Source organism: Cryptotermes secundus, unplaced genomic scaffold (genome assembly GCF_002891405.2).
Source record: "Cryptotermes secundus unplaced genomic scaffold, Csec_1.0 scaffold60, whole genome shotgun sequence".
NCBI lineage: Eukaryota > Metazoa > Arthropoda > Insecta > Blattodea > Kalotermitidae > Cryptotermes > Cryptotermes secundus.
The window spans coordinates 120,950-141,701 of record NW_019731568.1 but is presented as its reverse complement, the minus strand read 5'-3'; the positions used below and the strand labels follow the sequence as shown (position 1 = coordinate 141,701).

The window sequence follows — 20,752 nt, the reverse complement described above, 5'->3', positions numbered from 1 at the left end:
ATGTCTATTTTGTTTATATTTAGATACAGGATAATTTCTTGGATGTGGTTGGTTATCCCATTGGCATTCCAGGCTGTTATGCGTAGGGATTGGTGTTTCATTTCGCTAGCTTGTTAATGACGGTCGTGAGCATTGTTAATATCATGTTATTCTGTTGCAGAAGTTGGGAGAACATGTTTTTGAATTCTATTAGGAAGGTAGCGAAGTGGTTGTCCTGATCATTATTGTTGTTGGGTCCCCTTGGAGTTGCTATTTGTGCGTAGGTTGGCAGCGCGTTGGTTGGCTTGCTGTTGTGCATATTCATGCCTTGGGATAGGATTGTGTGCGAGTTGTTTTCCAGAAGGTTTGTCTGTGGAATATTTTGTCTTGGAGTGCGTTTATTTCGAGCATTAATTAGTTCTTTGTATACTGTGCATCCCTTGTAGTTGGCGGGATGATTGCCTTGGCACAGCGCACAAGTAGCTGGGGTGTCGTGCGTTTTTGTGCATGTTTTCGAATCGTGTTGTTGGCCGCATTTCACGCAGTAGTACGGTTTATTGCAGTAGGATTACAAATTACATGAATCACATTCAATTTGCCGATACGCTTCCTTTATTCTCTTGCTTCACGACCGTGAAACTTTACCTGACGTAATGAAGGCAAATGTTTTGAGACTTCATCATACGGAGTGGCTGAATGGGCGCTCAGACCCTAACAAGTCCGTTTGAAAGCATTGCTCCGCCTACGAGGTATAACAGGCCCGTCAGAGCTTCTCTTTTAGTTCATATATTTGTTAGATAACCGCGATAGCTCAGTCGGTATAGCTACTGGCTACGGGCTGGACGACCGAAGGGTCGGAATTCTAGTCCCGGTTGGTTAAGAATTTTCTCTTCTCGCAATCGTCCAGATTGACTCTGGGATCCATACAGCTCCCTACTCAATGCGTACCGGGACTCTTTCCCCGGAATTAAAGAGGCCGGAGCGTGAAGCTGACCACTCACCTCCAACTAATGCCGAGGGTCAATAAAACGTGGATCTATACATCCACGCCCTCATACCTCTTCATGGCGTAGTGCTTAATTAGTTAAGCAGAGGAACAACTTCATCTTTTTTACCATATATTTGTTAGCGTGCTCAACCAAATCTTCAAGATTTTCAAGCAGGCAATCGGAGTCTTCAGTGACCTCTTCAGAATGCATTTCTTCCTCAGTTTCCGTGTTTTCTTTCCTGGTCCCAACTACCAGTATGTCCTCCTTTTCATGTGGGTTCTCATGAGGATACAACAACAAATAATATAAATATCGCTAAACAACTAGTAGTTAAATAACAAGTAAATAAATAATTAACAATTTTGCTAAAATAAATTTGAAACAACCTTTGCCAAAAACATGACGTGAGTGGACTCAGTGGATCTGATAGACCAGGAGGAGAGTTTCCAGTGATGCAGTCTGCTAGCTGAGTCTAACATTACTGGAGACATGTAAGAAAGGGGATGGGGGGACAAGAATGCTTAACACCACGTTTGGTGTTCGCTGACCCATAGACCCAGCAAGTTCACTGGAAAGTTTTTTCTCTCTTATTTTTGCAATTCCGGTGAGAGCTTTATTACTCGATTTTCGTGACGGAACACCCCGGGCCGGCTCGAGTGACGTTCTGCTGAGCGTGGTTTGGGAGTCACTGTCCTTAAGGAGTAAGCTCTTTGAGGAGGTCTGGCAGGGCGCTGGGAAAAATATTGGGGCATATAGAAGACGACGTAATACGTAGCGCGAGAAAATCGCATAGCAAGGAGCTTCATAAGTCGTGTTCTGCCCTACATATTATTGGGAGATTAAGGTAAATATATTTTTGTGCTTAATCAATTAAGCAGAAAGCCGTGAAGACGAACGGGGAAAGCAGATGTTCCATAATTCTTGAACTCAGTACTGGAGGAAGATGAGTGGTCAGTTTCAAGTCATGGCCGCTTTACCCCCAAGGAAAGAGACCCCAGTACTCATTGGAAAGGAAGCTGGGTGGCCCCAGAGCCGGTCTAGACCCTGCAGAACAGAGAAACATCTCTTGTTGCCTTCCGGGAATCGAACTCCTGTTGTCCAGCTAGCAACGTGTCGCTATACCGAGTGAGCTATACCGGAAAGATTAAATTAAATGACATGATGGGTTATATCCACGAGTAGGAGTACTGAGTACTCGGAACTAGAAGGAAGGAGACCATTTGGGAGAATTAATCTTAGATAAAAGGTTAATATTAGAATGGACTTCAAAAGAAACACGGTTATCAGCTGTGAACCGGATCCATCTGGATCAGAATAGGGGTAAGGGCGGCTTTTGTGAACACTGTAAAAAGCCTTCCCGCAAAAGGCCGAGCTAATGCTTGCTCCTCGATAAAAGTACGCTTTCAGTGTGTTAGTAAATTAGAGTATTTGTATTAGTTTAGCTCTACGTTTTCGGAAGTAGAAAAATGTTCTGATAAATTTTCCGTTTAATCCAGGTTCCGGTCTAGTTATGTTTCCTTTCATTATGAGTGGAAAGTTATCTGTGCACGTTAAAATATTTAACATTTCTTTTAAGGTAGCATGTTAGCCTACCTTCTTCATTTAATTCCGAAGTCGGCTCTGCTCTCTTGGCTAGATCACAGACAGGGCGAAATCCTGGGAAGTACCGTTAACTGACACTCAGTGGTAGAAGTCTGATAGTTGCAAGACTTATGAAGAAGTTCCAGAATTCCTTACCAACATCATACTATACAGCGTGAAACTGAAAGGTGCGAACAAATTTAGGGAATGAGTTCCACATACAAAACTAGAAGAATTTCCCTATAATCATGAGTCTGGAAACATTTGATTTGTGAGTTACACCTGAAGGAATGCTGTCGTGACCCATTTTATTGTTATCAAATTTTGTGGCTCATATCTTTCTAGTGGGATAGCAACCTTCCAATGCGCTCGTGATGTTACCAGCTACAGATGTTAGAGCACGAATGTGGTACAGGCATGATGGTACTCCGGCACATTTGAGCTGTGCTGTGCAAGATGTTCTCATTAACACCCACTAGAACTGATGGACTGGTAAATGATGACCCACTGCGTGAACTTCACACTTGTCAGTTTTGAATCGTTTGGATTTTTACCTGTGGGATCAACTAAACCCTTTATTTATGCAGCTCCTGTTGACAACGAAAAGGCACTTCACCATTGCATTATTGGTGCCTGTGAGCCCATCCGCAACTACTCCGGCCGCGGAGGACATTGTGAGCATAAATGTACTCTTTCAGCTATAACTCACAAATTAAATGTTGCCGGACACATGTTGGTGTGGATATGTTTTCTTGTTTAGGTGTGCGAAACTCATGCCCAATTTTGTCCGCTCTTTTCAGTTATAACACGTACATGAGTTACAATATAAAGGAAAACTAACACTACCGTATGCAATGGTAATACACGTCTGGTCGTCATATATTTGTTTTTTAGTAAAAATGCAAGGCAATTGAATAACACTTCCTTACCCTTGGCATTAGTACAGCACCAAACAATTTGTTTTCGCGCATTCTTACCTACATTATAGCCTTCATCCGGAGCAGTCAACACTCTAATAAGTTATACACGGCTCTTGGCTACAATCCTATTGTTATCATCACCCAGTGTCATTCTTACGGCGGAAGTAACGAAGACTCAATCCTGTGAACGAAGCATCAAATTAAAAATCTTCCAGGTATTTTCTCTCCTAGATGAATGTATTTCTTTACACAACTTTTCTACTACGCTCTCTTCGGGAGAAACAAGATGCGACAGGCGTAGAAACGGACCACCCCATTGTTCTCACATCACAACCCCTTTTCTTGTAAGGGAAAAATGGGGAAATAAATATATTAGCTTGGACTCGACTCCATACACTCTTCAAGTGACTAAATCTCCCTAGGGATGTCCACTAGCAACGAGCCAAATTTGATCGGAATATGTCCAGTACCCGTGGAAATGTATAAGGAACAACAAACAAACAAACAAACAAATAAAGAGATTTCATTATGGTCACTCTCCAACTGTTGTCTCCGTCTCCATGTCATTCTTACAGAGCCAGACAGAGGAAAATAAGGTGGCTTGGGTTTGATTTTAAATACATTTTCAGGAATCTGGAACTAGCCCCAGGGAAGTCGTCCATAGTCATGTCTGTTACGGTAGAAATAGTGTAACAATGTGGAAATGTACGAAGAACGAGCAAAAGAAATAGACACATCTGTCCACAGGTCCGACACATGCTCTATCTCTAATATTACTAAGCCCAATGGTAGCAGAGGAATTTAAACATAAAGGCTGTAAGTTTTACGGAATGTAGCTCGGGTTTTTTTTTTAGTTTTGCTCTTCCGAATCAACTTCCTTCTCAATATCCCCTTCCTCTATGACTATGACGACAATGAATGCATTTTCATACTAGCCATGCAAATGAAACGTGTTCAGAAGTCACAAGACCACATCTCTATGAGTTCAAGGACCTACGTACAGTAATGTAAGTAATCATCAAGAACAACAATGCAAAGTAGATTCTAAAGGGTTCTGGCAATAGTGTATAACACTCATAATTACTGGATTTTCGATGTTTTCCATCGTCCGGTATTCTAGAGACTAGAAAACACGACGTTTCGGAAACTTGATCTGTTTCCATCCTCAAGTGAGGTGGGAAGACACGTACTCAGATGGGTTCTTTACAAAGAACTAACCTCAATTACTGTCACTGACGTTAGTTCTAAGAGATCGAACAGAGTAGGTGTCTTCTCTCTTCACCTGAGGACAGAAACAGATCCAGTTTCCGAAACATCGTTTTTTCTAGTCCCTATAGTACCAGACGATGGAAAAATTCCAAAAACCATGTAATTCTGAACAACGCAAAGTGTTCTGCACGGTCTCGCTAGTAAAGTATATATTAATTTAATATTTTATTATCAGTTCTGTACAAAGTGAGAATAATGACGCTTCGTATGGCAGTCATGTCTGTCCGTATAGGCCTCCGTACCGTTCGACATGTTTTATTTTCCCAAATTCGTTATGGAGGACTGGCAATGAAAATTGTTCAGCAGGTCAGATTTCCAATCATACTGATGCATGAGAAACTGCAGTGTACAACAAATTTTCCGTTTTTCATAAAATGCTTCATATGTGCTACTGAAGTTCGACGTGCGAGACTTTTACGAAATCTTACAGTCACTTTAAATTTTTAACTGTGTTAGTCAATAATAAAATCTGATTTGTGCGAAAGTCGTAAGTTGACTTCACGTGTCGCATAAAGTTGTTCAGATTCGATATGGGAAATTGCCAATAAAAAAGTCGGACAATTCTAATTTTCTGCCACAGCGATACATAAAAAAGCTCCAATCCCAGATCGATTCCCGAACTTGCAAATCCTATGCCAGTGCTGTCAAACTTTCTTATGTACTCGGGCACAATTCACTGATGCCTATGGAGGTGCGGGCGCCACCACACACTGCTGCTATTACTACTACTACTACTACTACTACTACTAATAATAATAATAATAATAATAATAAAAATTTTCGAAAATATTTAACAGTACTCAGACGTTCAAAAATGTCTCTTGTCTTACAATTTGAATTAATATTAAAAATTGGCTCAATTATATGTGATTACGGAGGGCGCCAGAAAAATATACCACGTGCGCCATGGCGCCCGCGGGCGCCGCGTTGGACAGGGCTGTCCTATGATGTCAAGGGGAATGTGGAACAGGGTCTTGCAATAATATGGGTTTCGAACGGAATGCAGATGATCAGTGGCCGAATGAATTGAAAGAGGTCCTCTTAACATAAATTGAAAATGCCTCATTGCTGCATGTCTAACAGACAGGAACCCATCTGTAGTTGTCCCAAGAAGCGGTCTTAACTTCCGGTGTGAGGGATATACAAGTTCAGGTTTCCGGCAGATCTGGTGGGTCATTTTTTGCTGGATGGAAGGTTTGAAATCTGACCATGTGTCGCAGCCGTTCAAGCCTCGGCGTCAATCTTCACTTCAGGCTGTACAAGAAATTCAATTTGTCCTCTGTCTTTGGGCGACTAGTCACAAGGAAGCAGCCTTGCAAATGAGCGATTAGACAACCAGAAACTATAAATCTGATTCAGACTGTGACCAATCATCCCGCCAAACTTAAAAATTATACAGTAGCTCGGTAATGCGGGTCATTATTCAATCCTTATTCATTCGGTCGTTTAGAGGCAATTTTATTTCGAAATTCGGCGAGCCGAAAGCTATTCTCGTGTTACACTAAATTCGCATATTAAAAGTCACTTACGGAACTTCAGAGAGTTAATAAATCTTTTGTGCCTTTCGAAATTAAATTCTGAATCTTTAAATTAGAATTTGGAAACAAATCACAATGCTATCAAATTATCTGTGTTTCTGAGAATCAAATACTCGATCTGAAGTGCTAACATCCGTGACTACTGCTGGATCATAATGCCACATAGTTTCATAGAAACCTACCTACGTTTCGGAGGAATATTTATCTCCATCTTCAGGGTCGAAGTGTGGGTTAGATAAGAAACCCCCTATAATAAGGTGGGCATCAGAACTTCGCTTACACTTCAATCCTGAAGAGGGAAGGCATGCATTCCTCCGAAATGTCGATGAACTTTTACCGGACTATACGGCGTTACATTCCTTCTCGTACTTTTCAAATCTTTATTTAATTAATCCATCTTATGTAAATTAAACAGGACGGTCGAACTAATAACAGCTCACGTTGATTATTGAGAATTAAATAACTGCATCGTTAACCACGTGTATAAAATTAGCGAACTACTCCAATATATTATTCCCTAAAATGAATCCACAACACTCCATTATAAGTACATCCATGTAATGATACAACCTTCAGTATGGTCAACATATAGAGGTGGGATAGTTCAGTAGGTATAGCAACTAGGCTATGGGTTGGGCCACCGAGGAATCGGGGTTCGATTTCAGACTAAGGCAAGATTATAGTGTCCAAACTGGCTCCGAAGACCATCTAACCTCCTGTACGATCGGTACTGTGGTAAGGCGGCAGGGGTTTGTAATGACTCACCTCCATCCACTTCTGCATATGTCTTCATGACATAGCGCTAATTGTGTATAGGAATAACTTCACTTCCGTAGTAAACATGTCATATCTAAGCAGAATTTTTGCCATATCAAAATCACCCAATATCTACACGTTTTATATCTCAAATGACAAATAATGTCTATCACAAATATAGAAGCCCACGTTATGTGGACTTGGGTTTAATTAGCAGGGGAATTCTTGAAGATGCGACTTCTTGACGCACTCGTAGGCTGTTGATGTGTTACATTGTCACTATCTTATAAATATTATTGCTACAAACAGTGCAGATGTTATAGAATCATCATCAAAGTCGAAACTTGTCGCAGAAGTAACCTGTATAGAAAGGCGGCGCCATAGCTCAAGCGGTTAGTCGCTGGCTTCCCACCGCGGCGGCCCGGGTTCGATCCCGGGTCTGGTCAAGTGGGATTTGTGGCGGACAAAGTGGCGCTGGGGCAGGTTTTCTCCGAGTACTTCGGTTTTCCCTGCCAATCTGCATTCCACCAATTGCTCCACAATCACCCTCACCTATCATCTGGGGCTGGTACATTAGGCCAGAAGTGGCCGCAGTACAAAGGACTTAGTCCCACCCCACTAGCATTAAAAAAATATATAGAAGAGTGACAACAAAGGGCAACAACAACCTAAGAACCCAATAAGTAGTTGCACTTTCATGACTATCTCTGCAAATTAAAATTAACCAGTGCAAGAGAAGGTTGAATTATAATACCGTATTTACGCATGTATAGGCCGCGTGCGTGTATAGGCCGCAGCACAATTTTCAGACAGAAATTATAGAAAAAATAATTTTCTTGGAATATTATTTCAGGAGTAGAAATTATTCCGAAATTTGGCAACGTTAATTTTTTTTAAATGAAGTGTGATTTCGAATATTTCGAATATAAGCCGCACCCCAGTTTTCCTCTTGAATTTTTGGCAAAAAATGTGCGGCCTATACATGCGTAAATACGGTATTATATGTATGGCCTTCTTTTTAGACCGAATCTATGGCAATATAACAATCATGTTTGTGTTACGCCACAGCCTCCTTGTTACTGCACGTACTGTACTTGCTTCCGGCACTGTCATCAAGACGTACGCGAATAATTTTCTTCCACAAGCGACGACGAGCTATACAATGTGTTTAAACAATTTCTGACCAGTCAACCTGCGGACTTTCGTATTGTAAAATGTCGATAGTTCTCTGTGCCTCCCTCCTCTTGAATTTTTGGCAGAGTCAGAGTCAGAGTCAGAGTTAGAGTCAGAGTTACTTTCCGACTGGCTGTTTACCGTCAGTCACATATTCTTGGTGACAAGTCCCTTAAAACTCACGACCAGCATTTTTTTCAACTGAACACTTGCGATCATAATCCTTATGTAAATCTTCTCTTACAAGAGCATGGATCTATCGTTTACAATTGCTGCTGGCCCTCGACAGCGCAGTTATTCGCAGATCCGAGTCCCACGGGACTCACGATCAAATTTTATTATCTCAGATTTGAGACTTCGCTAACCTGGAGGGACAAGTCCTCATATTTATATGCCCCAGGAGCAGGATGGCCCAGTTATATTCCCAGGGACTGCGTTCCCTTTTTGCCGCCTCCTATTACTCGCAAGGCTACTGTGGATGTATTCGACCCCGCCTTCACACGAGCTAGTACAGTCAGAGATTCAATTGGGGGTGGGGGGGGGTGCTCAGGGTGTACCGCATAGAAAACATCGCTTCGAACAGTTCCTCTATCGTTGCGTGTTGATTCATTGCTGCTGAACCGTGTTTACCGCATAGTTGCCTAGCAAGAGCCACCTCTTCTTGTTACATTAGTCTGGTTTCCAGCCGTCATGTGATACTATTAAAGAGCTTCTTGAACTTTATAGTTTTGTTAAGTGAAATTGTAATAGGGATGTCACAATGTATTGTGTTCATCTGGTACACTTATAGATACTACAAAACAAACAAATTCCGTGGGGCTTTAGTCCGCAAGTGAACTATACTTAACGAGCAACCGCCGCTTGTCGGCGAATTTAGTGCCAACTTTAGTGGATAGAGGTCGCGTGGTCAGCGCAACGAATCCGACGGCAGTTAATTTCGGTTTTCTAGACCGGAGTCGCTATTTCCTTGAAATTGTTCCTCAGTTATCCTCACGAGGCTGAGTGAACCCCGTTCCAGACCCACTACTTGTCGGAAAATCTGGTAACGCCGGGAATCGAACCTGGACCTCTGGGTCTGTAGGCAGGAACTCTGACCACTAGACAACAGAGACGGTCCTTGTAGACCCTACATGCACATGTATCCTGCAATACGTATTAATTAAATCCATGGCGTAGAGTCCTCCTGAGAACCCATCAGTTGTACAGCTTCTCAGAATTCCAATGATATCACAGAAATACAACGTTCATTATCGTGGTCAGAACATCCTACGACTGGACTCTATCCTGAGCCAAATGAATCCAGTTCACACCTTCCCACCTTACATCTTTAAGATCCATTTTAATAGTATCAACCTATATATGAATATATCCTCCAAGGGGTCTCTTGTCCACAGGATTTTTTGAAAAAAAGTTGTGCATATTTCCCATTTCTCCCAAGTCTAGCCCATCTTATTCTGTTTAATTTGATCATCTTAACATTGTTTTATGTAGAGTTGAAATTATGGGGCTCTTTTATTTATTTGAGGTAAATAGAAATTGCTATTGTTTGTTGCTCACCGCTGTATATGAATAGATTATTAGCCCGATTATAAGGCAGTATTTTAAATAGTGCTTCTTAGAAAAAGGGGTCACCTTATTTTCTGGTCCTTAAGAATAAATATAAAAAAGAATCTATTATTTCGTAATATTATATTTTTCACTCCTTTTGACAATTATTCTTTTCTCACTTGAAAACTAAGGGGTTGCCTTTATCCTAGGTCTCCTTATATTCGGACTTATGCGGCATTTAATAGTGGCTCGGCGTCATAGAAATATGGCCTCACCTAAAGTATTATTTTTTATAAATAGGCATTCACGTGTTCTTAACCGCGTCACGAAAGCATAGAGGGACACATTAAACTCAGCAAGCACCACCAAGGAGAGAACAGAACTTCATCAGAATCCCCAGCCATTCTAGGCGTGTTGGTGAAAGAATCACCACGCCCATTCAATGAATGGAACATCGGCCGTTGTCTACAGCCAGCGCCTTCTTCCGAACCAATCCACAGGTACACAATACTGATCCAGTACCGGTACTTTAGACAATAGCACGACAAAGTCACTGGTGCGCAGATGCTGTGCAACAGGAGCAAATTAAAAATAAAATGAGTTTTTGCACTTCTTCTTCATCGCTGCTTTTGTCATGGCCTCGTTACGTCTCATGACAAGGAGCCTTATTTTTATTTTCAATTCCGAAATTATACGTTCGCTGGGCATGGATTTCCCCAATCTCCGCTACAACCACGCAGATAATTTAGACCCGCCTGTTTTTCCAGGAACTTGCTTGTAAGTCAATTTGCAAAATTCGTCGCGAAGCAGAAACGTGCATATGCTTTAAATAAAATGATAAAATGTCCCCATTGATGTTGAAAGTGGTAAAATGTTAACTCTAATTCCTGCTACGGATGTGGCTGACGCTGCTATTTTTCTGTTCAAACTAAACCGTTTTTAGGATCTTAGAAATTTCGTTTACGTTTTCTACAACATTCTTTTGTTTTATATGGCTTTATCGTCATGTCCTTCTGTACGTAAGGGGATGTTAGTCCCACTGGTAACTTCAGAAAAAGAAACTACAAATTACCATTAAACTTAAGGACGACATGGAGAATCGGTGCTCCGCTGCAGACAACATTCACAAGAATAGTGACGAAGGCTGTTTTAGACTTCTTTATGTGTGCTGCACAAATCCTGTTCGTGTGTTATTATCGCGCTAGTCATAGTGTGTTTGTTCTTTGTTTACTTTATGTGTTCTTCGAAAAAACCATCTAAGATTGACATGTGATGTGGAGGTTGCACTTCTCGTTCCAAAATGTTAATCCCCGAGATGGTATATTGCGCACACTAATAGCGGAATGGTTCATACTGTGGCTCGCAGACCCGTTTCTAGGCAACGACTGCTAAGGACTTGTATATACAGCACAAGGAAGAAATTTCAATAACATGTTGTAAGCGTGTTACGTGCACTTGATAAAGACGAAGCATATTCATAGCAGAAAAACTGATTCTCACGCCAGAGATGTTATATAAGGACTATGGCCGCAAGTGTTCATTTGCAAAAGAAATCTTGTCGTAATCCTCAAAGAGCTTGGCGCCAAGACGAACTGATTGACGGTAAATCGCCAGTCGTAAACTAACTCTAACGCTGTTGAGTAAGTGAGTGAGTGAGTTACAGGACCTTTACGGTTTAGTCATTGTGAATTGTTGCTATGAGGAGCTCGTAGATGACGTCGAGTACAGTTCGCGAACCCAGGAAAGGGAACGTCTACCGTTGGAAGCATTAACCAAAGCAACGGCCTTTGAAGACGTGACTGTGGACACTGGTGTGTGTGTGTGTAAAACAGTGAATTGCAATATGTAGTCATGTGGTGCATCAAAGGGTCCAATAAACTCGATCACCAATCCAAACCGCTTCGATAGTCACTCAAACACGTGATAACTGGTGTCAAAAGTGGGATTGGATTGACCAGATAAATTGGATTGGATAGGACTGATCCAGTCGGACAGAGGCAAGATGGAAATAATACTGGAACACCTGGAACCCAAGATAAATGCCACTCAGGAGAAGATGAAAGCAGTCACGAAGAAATGCAGAGCAGAATGGGTGAACTTGTCTCCTGGATGGATGCCAACCAAGCTAACAGAACAGTAGAAGCTAGTCATGAGGAGTGGATGGGCGCAATGAAAGCCAGTCAAGAAAAGATGGAAACCCTGATGGGCGTCAGTATACGAGCGACTGAGGCCTGTCTAGAGAGGAAGAAGCCAACCCCAGAAGAAATGGTGATCCTAGTGGCGCACCCTGAGGACTCTAACGGAGCGACGCGGGAGGACACTGTTGGAGCAATGAAGGACCGGAGTCTGGCCGCAGGGCACCGCCAACAGCCGAAGAAACGCACCCAGGCAGATGATGGCTCCCGGAAGGAGTTAGCCGCCCCCCTCAGACGTATGACCCGCCGTACCATTCGTGCACGGCGTAAGGGCCGCAGTCATAAATGAAGAACGGGCGAGAAGAGACGACGGACGAAGCTTAAATTCAAAACACGGCATAAAGGACAGAAGTCTAGGAAGCGAGAGGGAATTCAACAAAACCCCCGGACTGCAGGTCGCGAAGCGCGCAGTCGAGGTTTCCATCGGACTGCGAGAAGTGAGTGACTGGACATTACGAAGGCTTCATCCCCCTCCGAAAGGAAAGAAGAGACGTCAAAAGCACAGCCCTTGGAAAAGATGATTATCGTGGCACATCTGGTCCAGCTTACACCTTATTAGGGAGCCACTCGGTACGAGCGGCCTTAATGAGGAAGCAGTTGGAGACTAATCACCGCGAGAATCAAGCCACGGGGAAGGAGGGTGGGGGCTATCACAGACGTCACAAGCACATCCCTCAGAAAATGAGAAATGGCGGTACACCTGTAGGCTATTCAGAACGAATAGCCTTAAGAAAGAAGCAATATGGCATGTAGACCGTTGCTAGGCACCGACCGCGAAATAAACAATTATACAACGGCCGTTATTAGGCAGCGGCCCGTAAAAAGCAACAAAGGAAAGGTGTTTTCTGTGAGATCCGTGCCGAGATGTTATAAGGCATACGAGTTGGCCTCCTTCATTCTAGGGGCTGGGTGTAAGGATAACCCACCACAATAAAGAAACAAAGGGTGTCTTTCAAAAGGCCCATGATAGGGTCAACTGAAAAGTTTCTGTGAACAGGAAATTCATCTTCGGGTTCCATAAAGGCAGAGTTAGTTAGCTGAGGAGTTAGATTTAGTTGAATTTGAAAATGATATACTTGCAAGCAAGTAAAATAAATCCTCTTTAACCGGGAACTTATATCTTCAAACACGACTGGCAGAAAGTATTGACGCATACAAGAAACTTGTTTTTGTTTGGTAATATATGTTATTCAGTTTTAAACATTTTCCGAAAATGAACATAAATTTACTCGAGGTATTACGATGTATAATGCATTCAAGATGCGGTGACCATGTGGGCCCGCTTTAGGATTTGTATGTCGAATTTGCATTACATCACCTGTTGCAATTTTGTTCGCAAAATGTTTGTCTCGTTTACACTAACATTAACATTATGCAAGGTCACGCCATAGCTCAAGCTGTTAGTCGCTGGTTTCCCACCGCGGCGGCCCGGGTTCGATCCCGGGTCTGGTAAAGTGGGATTTGTGGTGGGTATAGCGGCGCTGGGGCAGGTTTTCTCCGAGTACTTCGGTTTCCCCTGCCAATCTTCATTCCACCAATTGCTCCACAATCACCCTCACCTATCATCTGGGGCTAGTACAATAGGCCAGAAGTGGCCGCAGTACAAGAGACTTAGTCCCACCCCACTAGCAATAAAAGAAAATACAATGCAAACCACGTAACCAAACCCAGCCTAATAGGGCACCGAATTAGAATTTCTTCGAGAAATATAGAAACATATCTATCTTTAATAACATTTGAAGTGCTATCTAATTCCTGCAAAAGGTTTTTTAGTCGTTCCATCTGTCCACATGAAACAACTCAATAACGAGTGAAAACGCGTTGATTGAATTTGGTGCTGGAGAATTTTATGACTGTCGACCAACTTTAATTTTCAGGAGATCGGAAAATTATGATGACCACTTTTCATGATCACATAAACACTTTTCAGCTTACATCAGTAAATGCTCACAATAAAAAGTATATTGCATAAAGGAATTTTTTAAATTTCTTGGAAAAGGAAAAACATTCAGTACAACATTAATTCTAATACGGCTTGTAGTGCAGCGCAGTTGGTTGAGGCACTATACTACTAGCCGGAAGGTCGCGGATTCGATTCCAGATGAGGTGGATTTTTACTGTGCGGTCTTCGCCGAAGCTACATGTGGAGTCAAATTTAGCTCGGAAGTTAATCAAGAAATGACAGGTGAAGTTGGGGGTTGGAATTTATAAGTCAATCCAGCAACCGAAGAAATTACCAGGGTATGAGGTTGAAGTGAGATGGTCGCCACCCTGCAAGGACTTGAGCCCGGAAGCAGAGGAACGTCCGCCGTTGTAAGCCGGTACCTAACAAAATTATTCTATGTATGATAGTGTTCTGTAAAGTGTAATCACATGTTGTAAAATTGTGTAATGTATCCAGTTCTCAATCCAAAACCCGTCTCTAGTCACTCAATAACATGGCAATATTTATATTTCATATTATATCTTAATTTCTGTATATCATCAACTTTAATGCTTTTTAATTAATGAGTTAAATAGGAAGTTTGTCTCATATAACATTTAACAGGAAACAACGGGTCAAAAGACCTGTTTGATTTATTAATTTTGAAAGGATCAAAGAAGAATTCTGCCAGTTGGCATTCCTAAGATCTATTCAGAATTGCTACGAACACATCTTAAGAATGCCAACTGATCGAATTCCTCGGAATCTGTTCGCCTACCACCCAAAAGGAAGAATGGAGCGAGACTGACCTGATCACATGGAGGGACGTGTTCGACTAAGCGTGGGATTGGAATGGGCCAAGGACCCAATCCCTGTAGCTTGCAATGATGATGATTATGAGGGCATCATAGTTGATGTAACAAATTTTTGATAAAGTATTGATATAACATGAAGCAAAATGGGTACACGCCGTAGCGTAGTTGGTTGAGGCACTATGCTAAAAGCAAGAAGGTCGTGGGTTCAATTCCCGATGAGGTCATTGGAGTTTTCTTTTGACATAATCCTTCCAGCCGCATTATGGCCCTAGGGTCGACTCAACCTCTGACAGAAATGAGTACCAGGAATATTCCTGGGGGTAAAGGGCAGCCGGCAAGTAAGGCTGAAAACTTACCTCCATCTATGAGCCGATTGTCTAGAAAATATGGGATCCTCGATGTCTCTCAACTCTATGGGCCTTCACGGCCTGTTACAGAGATTTATCTTTTAGCATGAAGTAAGATATACAGCACTGGATACTGTCAGATTCTACATCATACATGTGTGTACTGTTAAGGTTGAATACAACGGAATAAAATTCCATAAAAGCGTAAGATACGATATAATAACCACAACAACAGTTCTCACAACTAAAATACATTGAAGATGACCTTTCGAACATTGCAACGCGTATTCTAAATACAATATGAATGTAAATGATTACACTATTCTTTATATGTAATAAAGGCAAGTTGGACAAATAAGATGAAAAATTAATTTATAACTGGAGTTACGCTACATGGAAGGTCTTAAGTTGTAGAAGAAACCTATTCCCTACTTAGGTTTCCCCTGTTATTCTATATATATTCGTGTCCCTTTCATGCCCCGCATTTCTATACTCATCTTCGCGCACTGTGTTATAAGCACTCGTGTCATTTTCATGGCGCGTTTTCTTACATTCCATATCTTGTCGTACTTCTTCAGGAGCACTCATGTCTATTTTACTTCCCGTTTTTCTCTACTCACCATCCCGAGCTGTTTCATGAGCACTCGCGTCTGTTTTACTTCTCATTTTTCTCTACTCGCGTCTGTTTTACTTCCCGTTTTTCTACTCACCATCACGAGCTGTTTCATGAGCACTCGCGTCTGTTTTACTTCTCATTTTTCTCTACTCACCATCCCGAGCTGTTTCATGAGCACTCGCGTCTGTTTTACTTCTCATTTTTCTCTACTCACCATCCCGAGCTGTTTCATGAGCACTCGCGTCTGTTTTACTTCTCATTTTTCTCTACTCACCATCCCGAGCTGTTTCATGAGCACTCGCGTCTGTTTTACTTCCCGTTTTTCTCTACTCACCATCCCGAGCTGTTTCATGAGCACTCGCGTCTGTTTTACTTCCCGATTTTCTGTACTCATCATCCCGAGCTGCTTCATGAGCACTCGTGTCCCTTCATGCTCTGTTTTTCCTACATTCCTCAACTTGTGTATAAGCACATGTTTCTTACAGCTTCATTTACATGTACTTCCTTACAAGTAATTTGAAGAACATGGATGTTAGCATGTCAATTACAATTCCTTCTGCCGAACGCGCTTTTTAAGTATACAATAATCGTGTTCGATGTTACTTTGTTAGTACAATTAGCAGGCGACTTTTCGTAAAACTGAAAAGTCAAACATTGACAGAAGAAAAGGCCTCGCCAATCACTCATGCTTTCTTGAGAAGCTGTCAATTATGCAGCTACTCAAGGACTTCCCAGAATTTTATGGAACCAGAAGGTTCATTACCTTGTTCAGAAGAGCCCTCCACTGGTCCCTATCCTGAGGCAGATCGATCCAGTCCATACCACCTCATTCTATCTCTCTAAGATTCATTTTAATATTATCCACCCACTTATGTCGTAGTCTCCCTAGTGGTCTTTTCTGGTTTTCCTACCAATATTATATATGCATTCCTCTTAGCTCCATTCATGCTATATGCCCTGCCCTTCTCATCCTCCTTGACATCATCGTTATAATTATACTGGACGAAGAGTACAAGTTATGAAGCTGCTCATTACGTAGTTTTGNCCTCCACTGGTCCCTATCCTGAGGCAGATCGATCCAGTCCATACCACCTCATTCTATCTCTCTAAGATTCATTTTAATATTATCCACCCACTTATGTCGTAGTCTCCCTAGTGGTCTTTTCTGGTTTTCCTACCAATATTATATATGCATTCCTCTTAGCTCCATTCATGCTATATGCCCTGCCCTTCTCATCCTCCTTGACATCATCGTTATAATTATACTGGACGAAGAGTACAAGTTATGAAGCTGCTCATTACGTAGTTTTGTCCAACCTCCTGTCACTTCATCTCTCTTCGATCTAAATATTCTCCCCAGGAACCTGTTCTATGGAAAGGTCTCATGTAATTTGAAAAGTCAGAGTAAAAATACGTTGATAACGGTTTTACGAAAACGTAGATCATTCCAAGACATGACTTGCACAATCGCAGTGTCAATAACTGAACCCACATTAGAAACGCTAAGAAAACAGCTTCATACATGACTTCCACAATGGACGTTAACTTCCGTCATGGCGAAATGAAATGTTAGGTAGATAGGCAAGGAATGCATTTTATTTAATCTGAGTTATAGCAGTATACTACAGTATTTGTGTTTAACTTGAGCAGCTAATTTGTCTCATTCTCTCAATTCTCACCCTCCCAAACCCAAGTTATCCTTTCATAAACAAAAGACAGAAGCTCCGTTCCAATTTTGTGTGCGCTATCCAAATAAGTTCTCTGCTATTGTAAAATGATCAATGAAACTTAATGCAATAATTATCGAGGAATATCACATATAGCATTCCAAACATACTTATTCTCTCAAGAGNGATGGGTGCGATACGTTCCTCCGAAACGTCGGTTAACACCACATATACACGGTGCTAAATCCCAGAAGACTGCTTTCTTTAAGGAATGAACTGTTTTCGCCCGCTCGAACGCTGGGGTTGTAGGTTCCAATCCCACTGGAAGTATGGATGTCTGTGTGCTTTTAGTCTGTTTGTGTTATACTGCTATAATCTTTTTAGGTAGAAGCCTCAAGACGGACTGATCCTCCATCCAAGGATTCTTACTGACTGTGTATAGGATTAGAAAATTGAAAAAGAGGCCAGGGCCCAACACAGGGCTGTAGAACAATTGAAGAATTAATGAATGAATGTGGTTTTTAAACTTATGGATTAAGTACGTTTAATATATTCTGAATTCGTCAAAAAAAACCGGGAAAGTAATATAACAGCATATTTACTATTCATAGACTTCAAGGAAGCTCATATTTCAGTTAGCAGAGACGTAGCTAAAACATTCTCACTGGAATCAACATACCCGTGAAACTGGTCATGCTGACTGAGATAACAGACGAACTCTCTAGTTATGACCATATGAGCAAGGTTCAGTTTTACTCCTTTCCTGCACAGAAGGGTTTGGAAGAAGGCGATACGTCAGCATCATGGTTTTTAACACTTCGTGTAGAATATTCCATTAGGAAGGTCGAAGAAAGCCAGGAGATTATGGAATTGAATAGAAATCATCAGCTTCATGTCTATATTATTGGTGATAATTTCTTCTTACTTTCTTATTGTCGGGCATGAAACAAATATGCGGTACAAGGCATTGTGTATCTTTTGTTCTTAATTTTATTTAGAGACTTTTACTATGGTTCCTCGTACGCGGGATCTGCCTGTCGCAAGACTTCGACCTGTACAGGACAACACAAAAGCATGAGAGACGCAGATCTACAACCATACCCTGAGTGAGATTGGAACCTACAGTTCCAGTGTTCGAGCAGCAGAGGACAGTACACGAGTACATCATAGACGATGAAGTAACTGTGATTGGTTGGGCCGCGCCATAGCTCAAGCGGTTAGTCGCAGGCTTCCCACCGCGGCGGTCCGGGTTCGATCCCGGGTCTGGTCAAGTGGGATTTGTGGTAGACAAAGTGGTGCTTGGGCAGGTTTTCTCCGAGTACTTTTGTTTCCCTGCCAATCTTCATTCCATCAATTGCTCCACAATCACCCTCACCTATCATCTGGGGCTGGTACAATAGGCCAGAAGTGGCCGCAGTACAAGGGACTTAGTCCCACACAATTAGCATAAAAAGCTGTGATTGGTATAATGGAGATAATGTTGTCTGTTTCACTCGGTGAAAATATAAATATCAAAAAGAGAACATAGACGCACTATTAGACGCTAGTAAGGAGGCTGGTCTAGAAGCCAACATTGGGAGAAGCGTTTTCATATTTCGTCACACAAATGAGAACAAAACTGTAACATTCAGGGAGCTTAGAGATCCTCTCAAAACATATCAATGTTCAGGTATCTGGGAACGACAGTAACAGATCAAAATTTCATTCACGATGAAGTTAAGATTAAATTCTGGGAATCCTTTCTACTATTCAGTTTAGAGTTTTCTGTTTTCGCGTCTGCTATAAAGAACTATGGATAATAAAATACACAGAATTATAGTTTTATTTGCGCTTTTGTGTGAGTACGAAATTTGGTCTCTCGCGTTAGGGAAAAAAAGTAGATTATGGGTGCCTGAGAAGAGTGCTGGGAGAATATTTAGATACAGGGAAGAACTAACCGGAGGTGAGAGAGAATATAATGATGGTGATTTCGTGACTTACACCATTCACCAAATGTTATTAGGATGATCAAACAAAAAAAAATGAGATGGGCGGGAGATAGAGAACGCATGGGAGAGACAAAGAATGCTCACACAATTTTCGCCGGAAAACCTGAAAGGAAGAAGCCACTCGGAATACTTAATCGTAGATGAGATTATAATATTAAAATGTATGTTACAGAAATATACGAGATTGTGGGCTGAAATGATTTGGTTCATAACTGAGACTAACACATTGATGCCTTGTTAAACATTAAAACAGTTCCGGATTCCATAAAGAGTGGGGAATTTCGTGACTGAATGACTAATTCTCCAGAATGACTCTACTCCACAGAACTAGTTATTTAGTTAATTACTATTCCAGTCTCATTGTCTTTTATATTCGTGTACAGCAGGTACAGATTCGTGGCCAGAAAGCTAATCAGACTGCAGATATCACTACATAGAATAAAAAATTAATTTTCATATATATTTTGTTAAATATAAATACAACGACATATATATTTAAATTCAAATTTAGGTTAACGTGTTAATAGCACCAGAATTTTAAGTTATATGACAATTTCCTATAGGATGAGCCGTGATTTAGCAAGATAAAAAAGTTCAATTTGAGTTTCGTGAAAATAAAATTCTTACCGCTAGTTCCACTAAAATTTATTTAAATCCGTTCTGATTTTTTGGATATGAAACATATAGACCGGAGAACGCGTATGAATTACCATTCTACGATGTTATACTCTTTGTGCAAGGAACACATTATTTATTTATTTATTTATTTATGCCTGGTTTGAGACCATATATGCGAATTAAGAAATCCATACTATTTAAAATAAATAGTCCTAAATCTTACCTTGTTGTCGGAATAAAATAATCTTGGCCGAATGAAGGAGCCTCTGCTTAAGCAACTGTGCAGACAAGAAACCAACAGAACCTTCAGTACGAACGACAGTCTGGGACGCAATTAGTCAAATGAAGGCCAGCTCTTGCCAAGTTTCTTAAACTGGGTTATAAGTCAACTACGTACATCAGGTTTACGCTACTTGAACATAAACACGGAACACAATCGGTTTGGGACGGCATAAAGTGATTTCCATTCAAATATTCGTCTCGTGCTACAGCAAAGGAAGTTAAATCTTAGTGACTACTCAAACCAGAAGTTCCAAGTTACAGCATGAATAACAAATTAAACGAAAATTATAGGGACGTTACGTGAAACAAAAAGCGGAAGAACACACTCGTGTTTCATATTCCGGAAGCCTCTTTTTCGACTTTTGGTCCAAAATCTGACTACCTGACTAAGATTTGTAGTGTTTTCCTCAGTTCATGTAGAGCAAGCACGCGTAACATATATCGTATTCTCCATCTCTCTCTTATACATCAGTGACTGGGCATATACAAACAGCGCCCCACTCTGCAGCTGAGAAAGCTTGGTTAAACTAACAACCGTTCAACAGTC

General features: G+C 41.3%; 1 long non-coding RNA gene across 1 annotated transcript in view; it reads right to left on the bottom strand.

Moving 5' to 3' along the window:
• LOC111867051 overlaps positions 1–20,340 on the bottom strand; it is a 64,555-nt gene extending 44,215 nt beyond the window's left edge. Inside the window, exon 1 of the long non-coding RNA XR_002843279.2 lies at positions 20,147–20,340. This is a non-coding gene — a long non-coding RNA (uncharacterized LOC111867051). The remainder of the gene's footprint in view (positions 1–20,146) is intronic.
• Between the last annotated feature and the right edge of the window lie 412 nt (positions 20,341–20,752).